Source organism: Pogona vitticeps, chromosome 1 (assembly GCF_051106095.1).
Source record: "Pogona vitticeps strain Pit_001003342236 chromosome 1, PviZW2.1, whole genome shotgun sequence".
NCBI lineage: Eukaryota > Metazoa > Chordata > Lepidosauria > Squamata > Agamidae > Pogona > Pogona vitticeps.
In genome coordinates this window covers 270757811-270767161 of record NC_135783.1, presented here as the reverse complement: position 1 = coordinate 270767161, position 9351 = coordinate 270757811, and the positions used below count along the sequence as shown (strand labels likewise).

At 37.1% G+C, this 9351-nt stretch overlaps 1 long non-coding RNA gene across 3 annotated transcripts; it reads left to right on the top strand.

The window, feature by feature from the left end:
* Positions 1-7518, top strand: LOC110080054 (uncharacterized). Of its 3 annotated transcripts, XR_013540906.1 has the most exons (9): positions 1-1751; positions 2084-2222; positions 2381-2513; positions 2817-2861; positions 3352-3770; positions 4126-4239; positions 4438-5101; positions 5256-5570; positions 5883-7518. It is a non-coding gene; the product is annotated as an uncharacterized LOC110080054 (long non-coding RNA). The 3 variants fall into 3 exon arrangements; XR_013540905.1 differs by lacking the exons at positions 1-1751; positions 2084-2222; positions 2381-2513; positions 2817-2861; positions 3352-3770 and having other exon boundaries at positions 3777-4239; XR_013540907.1 differs by lacking the exons at positions 1-1751; positions 2084-2222; positions 2381-2513; ... (1 more) ...; positions 3352-3770; positions 4126-4239 and adding an exon at positions 3825-3912.
* Positions 7519-9351: the final 1833 nt, after the last annotated feature.

Here is a 9351-nt window from a genome sequence, read left to right as displayed (position 1 = left end):
TGATATACAACTTACAGCTTCCTATAAGTGGAGATGGCCCTTCCCAAGAACTTGTATTCAAAGTGTTTAAGACTCTGTAGGACAAAGCTAGCACTTTCAACAGGGTCAAGAAATGCTCTGGTAACTCAATGTCACATATTCTGACTGCCCAACTCCCAGAAGCAGCAACATCCACACCAATAGAATTTTTCAGACCATCTTCAGGAGTGGCCCCACACAGAGTACATAAAAGCATTTTAGCCTGGATATAATTCTTGTGTGGATAACTATGGCAAGAAGGATATCTCTAGATTCACTCTGTATTGATAGAAGATATAGCCTTAATAGTCTGTGCATGTATATCAGGCAAGAACAAAAGAAAATAAAAACTAAAAATAGAAAAGACAAAGAATGTTATGTTTTAATGTAAGCTTGTCTTTAAGGTGCCACAATGTTTTTGCGTTTTTTTATTCTTAGTTTTTATGTTCATTTTTATTTGTAATCCCTAGCCAGTAAAGATAGTTGAGATAGAGGACCATTTTTCCCCTTGGGCACACATGGAGATGCCCCCTCCCCTTTGTCATCACAATACTGTGATTCTGATGCATGCTGAGGTTTTCTATTATGATGCGCGTATTGTTCCAGATGGGGGCAGGGCAGCAAAACTCACTGACCCATTTTCTTGGGATGTATAGGTAAGTCCCACTCATGGTCCAAGGAGAGTGAAGAAGACAAGGGCTAGTCCCCTGTTGATTTGGAGGAGATGAGAAGATTTTGGTAACATAGCAGGGAACTGCCATGAGACACACACTAAATGACACAATTTCCAGGAGGTAAGTAACATATCTTGCCTTGTGTTTCCAAGGAGGAAAAAGTCAATCAAACTGTTGTTGGACTCTCAACTAATTGAGTGTTCCCTGTTGATTTGGAGGAGATGAGAAGATTTTGGTAACATAGCAGGGAACTGCCATGAGACACACACTAAATGACACAATTTCCAGGAGGTAAGTAACATATCTTGCCTTGTGTTTCCAAGGAGGAAAGAGTCAATCAGACTGTTGTTGCACTCTCAACTAATTGAGTGTTCCTTGTTGCCACATTAATGAGATATTGTCAGATGGTTGTTTGTTTAGGTTTAGGAGCCATAGGTTATTTGAGTTTATCTGGAGCTACCCAGGTGGATATCTGGGTGGGTGGGGGTTATTTCATTACTTGTAATTTGAAAATATAACATTTTCTCTGGATAAATAAGGAGCAGAACACACTTACAGCCTAACAAAACAGCAAAACCCAAATCTTTCCATTACAGTACTTTTCCTTGTTCTTTTTTTTTTCCAGGTCATTTGTACATAAATTGGTTAAGTGACCTTTCATGTAAAGGATGCAATAGGATCTGCCACACAGAAGCCTATGGTATAAAGCATTTGTTAATCTTTCAGGTCTTATAGGGATCAAACCAGAGAACCAGGAAGAGACTGGATAAAGAAGAAGAAGAAGGGTGATCTGTCAACATCCTTTTAACCAACTGTAGTTTTGCAAGTATGTTTTTTAGTGGCTGACTTTTGCTTTCACTAGTAGAAGTTCCTTTCAGTATTTCTTCAAACAGAAAGAGAGATGACAGACCAATAAAAGTAAAAATGCTAGGAAGAAGTCCGAAAAGTGTTCTCAAAATATTTTGGGATGTTGAGGAAGATGACAACAAACTGCTGGAAGTTAAAGAGCGACCAACCCAATAATATGCACACCTCTGCACTTTGGTTAAGACTCAACAGGTAAGAAGCATAGGTAAACATTTTTATCACTTTGTGCCATTTGAATGTAATATGTCATTGCTGGTATATAATAGCGTTGTTGCTCTTCTCCTGAGAGTTATGATTTTTTTTTAAAGCAAGTTATAAAAATACTAATCATGATGAATTAATTAATTCATTTCATTTCCTCCACGACTATATTCTTACAGTTATTGATCGCTGCAGTATATAGATAAGTGTCCTGGCAGCTATTTCTGTGCATTTGTGATTTTTTTGTGTCTGATTCAAGAAACAAGAAATGACTGTGAGTACCTTCTGCTGGGCTTGATTCATGCCTCTTTAAATCACAAAAGGATTTTAGATTCCAACCTAAAAATGGAAATTGACAACAAAACATCTGAAAAACACCTGAAAGTGAAAGGGTCCTAGCATCTTTTCTGAGCACAATATAGGAAACTGGTGGAGGGATCAAGTTTTTTTCATCATCTTGGGGTGAGTCACTCAGTTTCCTTATCAGGTAATAAAAAATATGTCTTTCTCTGACCCAAAAATTATCCACAGGATCATCAACAATTTTTTCTCTCTCTCTGTGGACAATTATGATGCTTGCAGTCACTAAAGCTATTTTATTGCACATCCTGGATGTATAGGTCAAACTTGTGGTCCAAGGAAAGTGAAGATTACAAGGCTTAGTGCCCTGTTGATTTGGAGGCAATGAGGCACCTTTGGTAACAGAGCAGGAAACTACCACAAGACACACATTAAGCAACAACTTTGCAAGAAGTAACAAACAAATCTTGCTTTGTGTTACCATGGAGGAAAAAGTCAATCAAACTGTTGTTGGACTCTCAACTAATTGAGTGCTCCTTGTTGCCACATTAATGAAATGTTGTCAGATGAATATTTATTTAGGTTTAGGAGCCATAAGCTATTTGAGTTTTTCTAACACTACACAAATGGATATCTCATTTGGCGGAGGTGGGAACATTACTTCTAATTTGAAAAGATAACATTATCTCTGGATGAATAAGGAATAGAAAAATTACTATTTTTTTCCTTGTTCTTTTTTCCTTGTTCCTTGGTCAGGTCATAGGTAGACAAAGGATGCAGCAGGATCTGTCACACAGAAACGTATGTGATCATATATTTGTTAATCCTTCAGGTGCCATAGAAACTTGATCAGATACAGTGTGTGTGTGTGTGTGTGTGTGTGTGTGTGTTATATTTAGCATGTTTGAAAGGAATTGTCACTCTAGTTTTAGCACTCTTACATGTCTTCACTCTTCTGAAGATGAGGTACACCATTTCAATGTATTATGTTTTTGCTGGTTTTTAATTGTTTTCTTGCTCTTCTCCTGAGAATCATGATTTGAAAAGAGGTGAGATATAAAGAAAAATCAATCACAATGGATTTATTTATTCCATTTCCTCCATGACTGAATTCTTACTGTTAATGATGGTTGCAGCATAGAAACTGGGCTGGGAGCCCGCCCCCAAATATGAAGTATATAAAACAGGATTTTGCACCATAGATCAGTTTTCACCTTGAGGTAAGAAATGCCCTTTTCCAAGAAGTCTTGACTGATCATTAATTAAATTGGGTTTGTCTTTTGGTTTGCAGAAGGAAAATATACGATGTATCAGGAAATATCCTTAAACACAAAATATTACCAATAGCCAATCCAAAGTGAAGACTTCCAGGAACTCCAAAACCAAATGGAAAAATGAAAACAAACTAAATCAGGTGGTTTTTTAAAAAATAAACAAAGAATCTGGTAAGTGTTTCAATACTTCTTTGGGTGCATCTGTGACTTTTCTTCATTGCCCGTGTAATTCAAGAAACAGGAGGTGGCTGTGTGTACTTTCAGATGGGCTTGGTTCATACCTCTTTAAATAAAAAAAAGAGCTAACATCCCAATGTACAAATTGAAACTAACAGCAAACACTGAAATACTTCAGAAAGTGAAAGGGTTCTACTAACTTTTCTGAGTGGAATGTACAAAACTGGTGGAGAGATTAATCTTTGTCCATCCTCTTTGGGTAAGTCATTCCTTTTTGTTGTAAGGTAAGAAATACTTCTTTGTCCCCAAAATTATCCAGGGGAACCCAAAGCATATCTTTCTATCTCCATGGGCTATGATGATGTCTGAAGTCTCTTTAAAATGTGGAGGTTGTCAGACAGGTAGGAAATGGTCAAGGAATCTGGAATATGAAATTAAAATTGGGCTGAAATTTTTCCACACTTTCAATCGCATTGAAGGAATAAGCAGGTCATTAATTTATTTTATTTCTAGTGTTTTTATTCCCATGAAAACAATGGTGAGTATTCTCTCAGAATAAAATTATTCCTTTTTGGGACTTGAATATCCACACTCCCCTAACATTGTGGATGCAGGGTTCTGGGAGATGGACTAAAAGTGGCAGGATCTGGAATACAGAATCTGGAATAAAAATTAGAAATTGGTCTGAAATATTTGCACCATTTCAATCACCTTGAAGGAATGAACAGGTAATTCATTCATTTTAGTTCTAATCTTCTTATTTCCATAAAAATAATCAAGTTGAATCATGCATTCTGATGAAGAATTGTTATATTTTGAAACTCAAATTTCCACATCCTCCTAGCATGGTAGATGCAGGGTTCTGGGAGATGCAGTCATTTTTTAAAGTCCTCAGTTTCTGAACTTCTATGCTAATTCATTTTTAGGTTTGGCTGATGGGATGAGATGGAATTTAAGAAGACATTTCTTCATCTTAGAAAATGATAGAGAGAGTAGATAAAGAAGGAGAAGGATAACCTGTCAACATCCTTTTAACCAACTGTATTTTTGTAAGTACGTTTTTAGTGGCTGACTTTTGGTTTCACTAGCAGAAGTTCCTCTTGAGTATTTCTTAGAGAGAGAGAGGAAAAGGCAGACGAATAAATTACAAGATGCCAGGAAGGAGTGGGCAAAAATTGATTTCAAATTGTTTGGGGATGTGAAGAAAAAATAGGAACCGAGTGCTGGTGAACCAGCCCAATGATATGCACACCTCTGCACTTTGGTAAAGACTGAACAGGTAAGAAGCACAGATAAGCAGCACAGTGACCTGCAAAGATGGTCAAAAAACTCTGTTGTTTTTTTTAAATCAGGACTTCTAATTGCTGATGGCAAAAGATAAATTTATTTTTCCCAGCAAAATAGCTATAGAATATCTTCTCCCTGAAGTTATTAACACCCAAATACAGAATGCTGTTTTTTAAAAGAGCAAAACAAAAACAACCAAGAATAGAAGAAACTGGGAGGAAAAACAATTTTTCTGTGCTTGACAGGAATCATGACTCTACTTTTAGCACCCAAGCTGTTTGCCTTCACTCTCCAGATGCTGAGGTAAACATTTTTATCACTTTGTGCCATTTGAATGTAGTATGTTGTTGCTGGTATTTAATAGCTTTGTTGCTCTTCTGAGAGTTATGATGGGGGAGAGAATATTAATCATGATGAATTAATTAATTTAATTTCCTCCATTAATGTATTCTTACAGTTATTGATCGTTGCAGCAGGGAGACTGTGCTGGGAACTAGCCTCACAATAAAGAAATATCTAAAACAAGATTTTGCAATATAAAACACTTTTCACCTTAAGGTAAGAAATGCCGTCTTTGAGAGGACATGACTGATCATAAATAAATTTATCTTTTGGTCTGAATAAGGAAAATATCCAGTACTTCTGGAGATATCCATAGATGCTTAATATAACCAGTGCCTGATCAAACAAGAGGCTTGTAAGACTTCCAAAGCGAAATGGGAAAATGGAAATACAAACTAAATAAGGTTGTTGTTGACAAACCAAGAATAAGGTAAGTGTCCTGGCAGCTGTTTCTGTGCATTTGTAACTTTTTGCCCTATGTCTGTGTGATTCATGAAACAAGAGGTGGCTGTGCGTACCTTATACTCAGTTTGATTCATGCTAGTTTAAGTAACCAAAAGTTCTTATATTGCAACATAAAATGGAAATTAACAGCAGAAGTGAAAGGACCCTGGTATATTTTCTGAGTACAATCTACAAAACTAGATAGAGATTAACATCTATGTATCAGCTTTGAGTAAGTTACACATTTTCATTATCAAATAAGAAAAATACCTCTCTCATTGCCCCCCAAATTATCCAGGGGACCATCAGCAAACTGCCCCTTTTTTCCCAGTGGACAGTGTTGATGCCTGAAACCTCTTTAAATGTGGAAGCTGCCAGCCAGGTCATGCTGAATGAAGCATAGATAAAATACAGAATAGAATGTAAAAATTGGTGTGAAATTCTTGCATTCCTTTGAGGAATGAGCAGGTAATTAATTTATTGTATTTCTAGTGTTTTTATTCCAATAAAAATATTGAAAGTGCATATGCCAGTCAGAACATAATTGTTACATTTTGAAACTTAAATCTCCACATTCCTCTAGCATGGTGGATGCACGATTCTGGGAGATATAGTCACTTTTTAAATTCTGATTTCAATTTCTGAACTTGTTTGCCAATTTTTTTAGGTTTGACTACTTGCATCAGGTGGAACTGCAGAAAAACTATCCCAAAAATAATGACATATATAAAACAGGATTTGCACCAGAGATCACTGTTCTCCCTGAGGTAAGAAATGTCCTTTTTCAAAAAGTCTTGACCTATCATTAATTTATTTGGGTTTATCTTTTGAAGGAAAATATCGGATGCATCAGGAAATATTCCTAAACATGAAATGTGACTAATGGCTGATCCAAAATGGAGTCTTCTGGGAACTCCAAAACAAAATGGAAAAAATGGAAACACAAACTAAATCACATTTTTGTTGATAAATCACAAATCAGGTACATGTTCCAGTATCTTTTTGGGTACATCTATGATCTTCCCCCCTATGTATGTGTGACTCAAAAAAGAGGACAATCTGAAATACAAATTAAAAATTAGGCTGAAATTTCTGCACTATTTCAGTTACCTTTAAGGAATGAGGGGGTAATTAATTCATTTTATTTTATTGTTTTTATTCTGAACTTCTCTTTTAGGTTGGACTCATGTGATCCGGAGGAACTCCAGAAGACCTTTGCCTCATTTCTCTCATATATCATGCAACCGCACCATTCATATTTATGGCTGAGTCAATTTTAGTAGGAAGGCTTTTTCTAGTTGTAAAAAGCAGCACCCTCTTGACAATTGGTTTTGAGTGACTGGGATGAACTCTCAACGCCCAGCAAACAAAAGCAAAAACCTCAATTTAGAAAAATTGCCCTTACTCTGATATTAGCATCATTGTTCTCTTGATATAAAAGTAAGGAAACTTTGGTCCGCCAAAGAACCTGAATCACTATCATCTGATTTTCCTGAGGTTTTTTTTACTCCTAGCATGGCTATTGATAAGGGATTATGGAAACTGTAGGCCAAAACACAGAGAAGGGCAGAGTTTCAAATCCTACTATTTTAAAGCAATTTTCAGCTTCTCACCACAAGATTGCTAGCTGCAGTTTGCTTGATTATGGTCTTTGCTGATATGCCCAGGGTAGCACTGATTGCCAGTTTTGGGGTCAGGAAGGAATTTTCCTCCAGATCAAATTGGCCGGAGATCCTGGAGGTTTTTTGCCTTCCTCTGGGCATCCGGCAGGGGTCATGCATTAGGGCAATCATAATGATTAAAAATACTGTATAATGAATATGTATTTGAAAGAAGCCATAAACAAAAGGAAAACTTTTTAAAACTTTAAACAGTTTTCTTTTTAAAAAGGAAAAAAATGAAATATTAAATATTATATATATAAACCTTATAAACATTTTGTTTGTCTGTTTTTATCCTATCCCAAATTGATTTTTCTTGCCTCTCTGTCCCTATACCAAACAACCACCATTATATTCTTGTGGCAAGCCATATTTGAGACTCATATGTTGTAAAATGTAGTCCTCTTTTTTATTTTGTATCAATGAATCTCCTCAAGCTAAGAGTTTTGATTCCAAAGCACACACTGAGTGACTCTGCATGTACATCATCCAGGGCAAGACAGCCTGGAAATAACGCACTCATAGTAAAACCATCCGTGTATGAAACGGGACAGGCAAAGTGCTACATCCAAAGCTAACATCTGAAAAATACAATTATAATATTAACACATTATTTTCAAGATCTCAGACTGGGGAATAACTGGTTCTCAAATAGGTATAAATGTTCACTGTTTGACAATTAGGAACTGACTCATTTACACAGTTCCTCACAGAGGTAACTAAAGCTGCTGGCTCAGATGTTTGCTCCACCATGAATATCGGTTCCCGGGCTGGGTCGGGATGCCAACACATTTCCAACTGCACTGAACGTTTCAGTCAGAAATGTGTTTGTGTTTGAATGTTCACCCTGCTCCCATCAGGGCTAACTGTGGAGACGGGGCATGAATACGCACACACAAGGCCTTCTCAAACTCTGTCTTTCAATGTCTCCAATCTTCCATGCTGAGCAAGGAGATCTGAAGGTGTAAAGTTCCAATTCCATATGGACTATTCCAGACATTTCCTTTCTCCCCATAGTTATGCATTTCCCTCTTTCAACCTGCAACCAGCTATCTGTGCCAAGTGTCTACAATCAGTTCTCCTTGAACTAAAACACAAATGCAACAATAGGCGATACCTTTATAGGCCACCAATAAAAAATAAAAAAGCATACACTAAGCGAGCTTTCGTGGGCAAATCCCAGTTCTTCAAAGCAAATACCAAAAGTCCAAATGTTTGTGGCCAGATGGGGTTTGCCAGGAGATTTAGGTGTAAAGTTCTTGGCAAGATGAATTTCACAAAATGAACTTCAACTGGACTAAAACAGTTGTGGATTGATAATGAAATCACTAGTGCTGGGATTTTTATAATTGGGGCTTTATTTCATGTTATCTTAGGTACTTTTTAATTGCCTTTAAAGTCTCCAGACTTCACAGGGTGGCTTACAACGTAAGATCCCAGATACTATACTAATAATAAGAGGCTCATAAATGTTGCCAAGCAAGTATTTTATTTTATTTTATTTTACTACTACTACTACTACTACTACTACTACTACTACTACTACTACTACTACTACTACTACTACTACTATTGTGGCTTTAGGCTGCTTATTCTGCAGGTGTTAGTAGGTAAAAAAAGGTCTTTCTTTGTCCTGTATAGCACAGACTATTAAAGGTAGAATAATAGGCTATGAAGTGTGAGTATTTTGTTTTTTGTTTTTGTTGTTTTACATTCATACTTCCACTTAGAGATGGGCATGAATGACCAGTTTGGTGGTTCATGCTGCTTCATTTACTGCCCAAACAGGTGTTTGGTTGTATCAGCCCTGCCCCTTCCAGTGGGCATCCACTCAAGAGTTCCACTCAGAACTGTTTTTTGAGAGGAGACCCACATTGCTCGTATACTGTGGGCTAGCAACCAACATGAATTTGACACAACTCCGGGAGGCGGTGGAAGATAGGAGGGCCTGGCGTGCTCTGGTCCATGGGGTCACAAAGAGTCGGACACGACTAAACGACTGAACACACACACACACAGTGACTCTCTGCTTTCGAAGGCAATAACGTTTTGTTGTGTTATTATTGAGGGCCTGTTCCCACTGCCAGAATAATCTGGCAGAGTAAA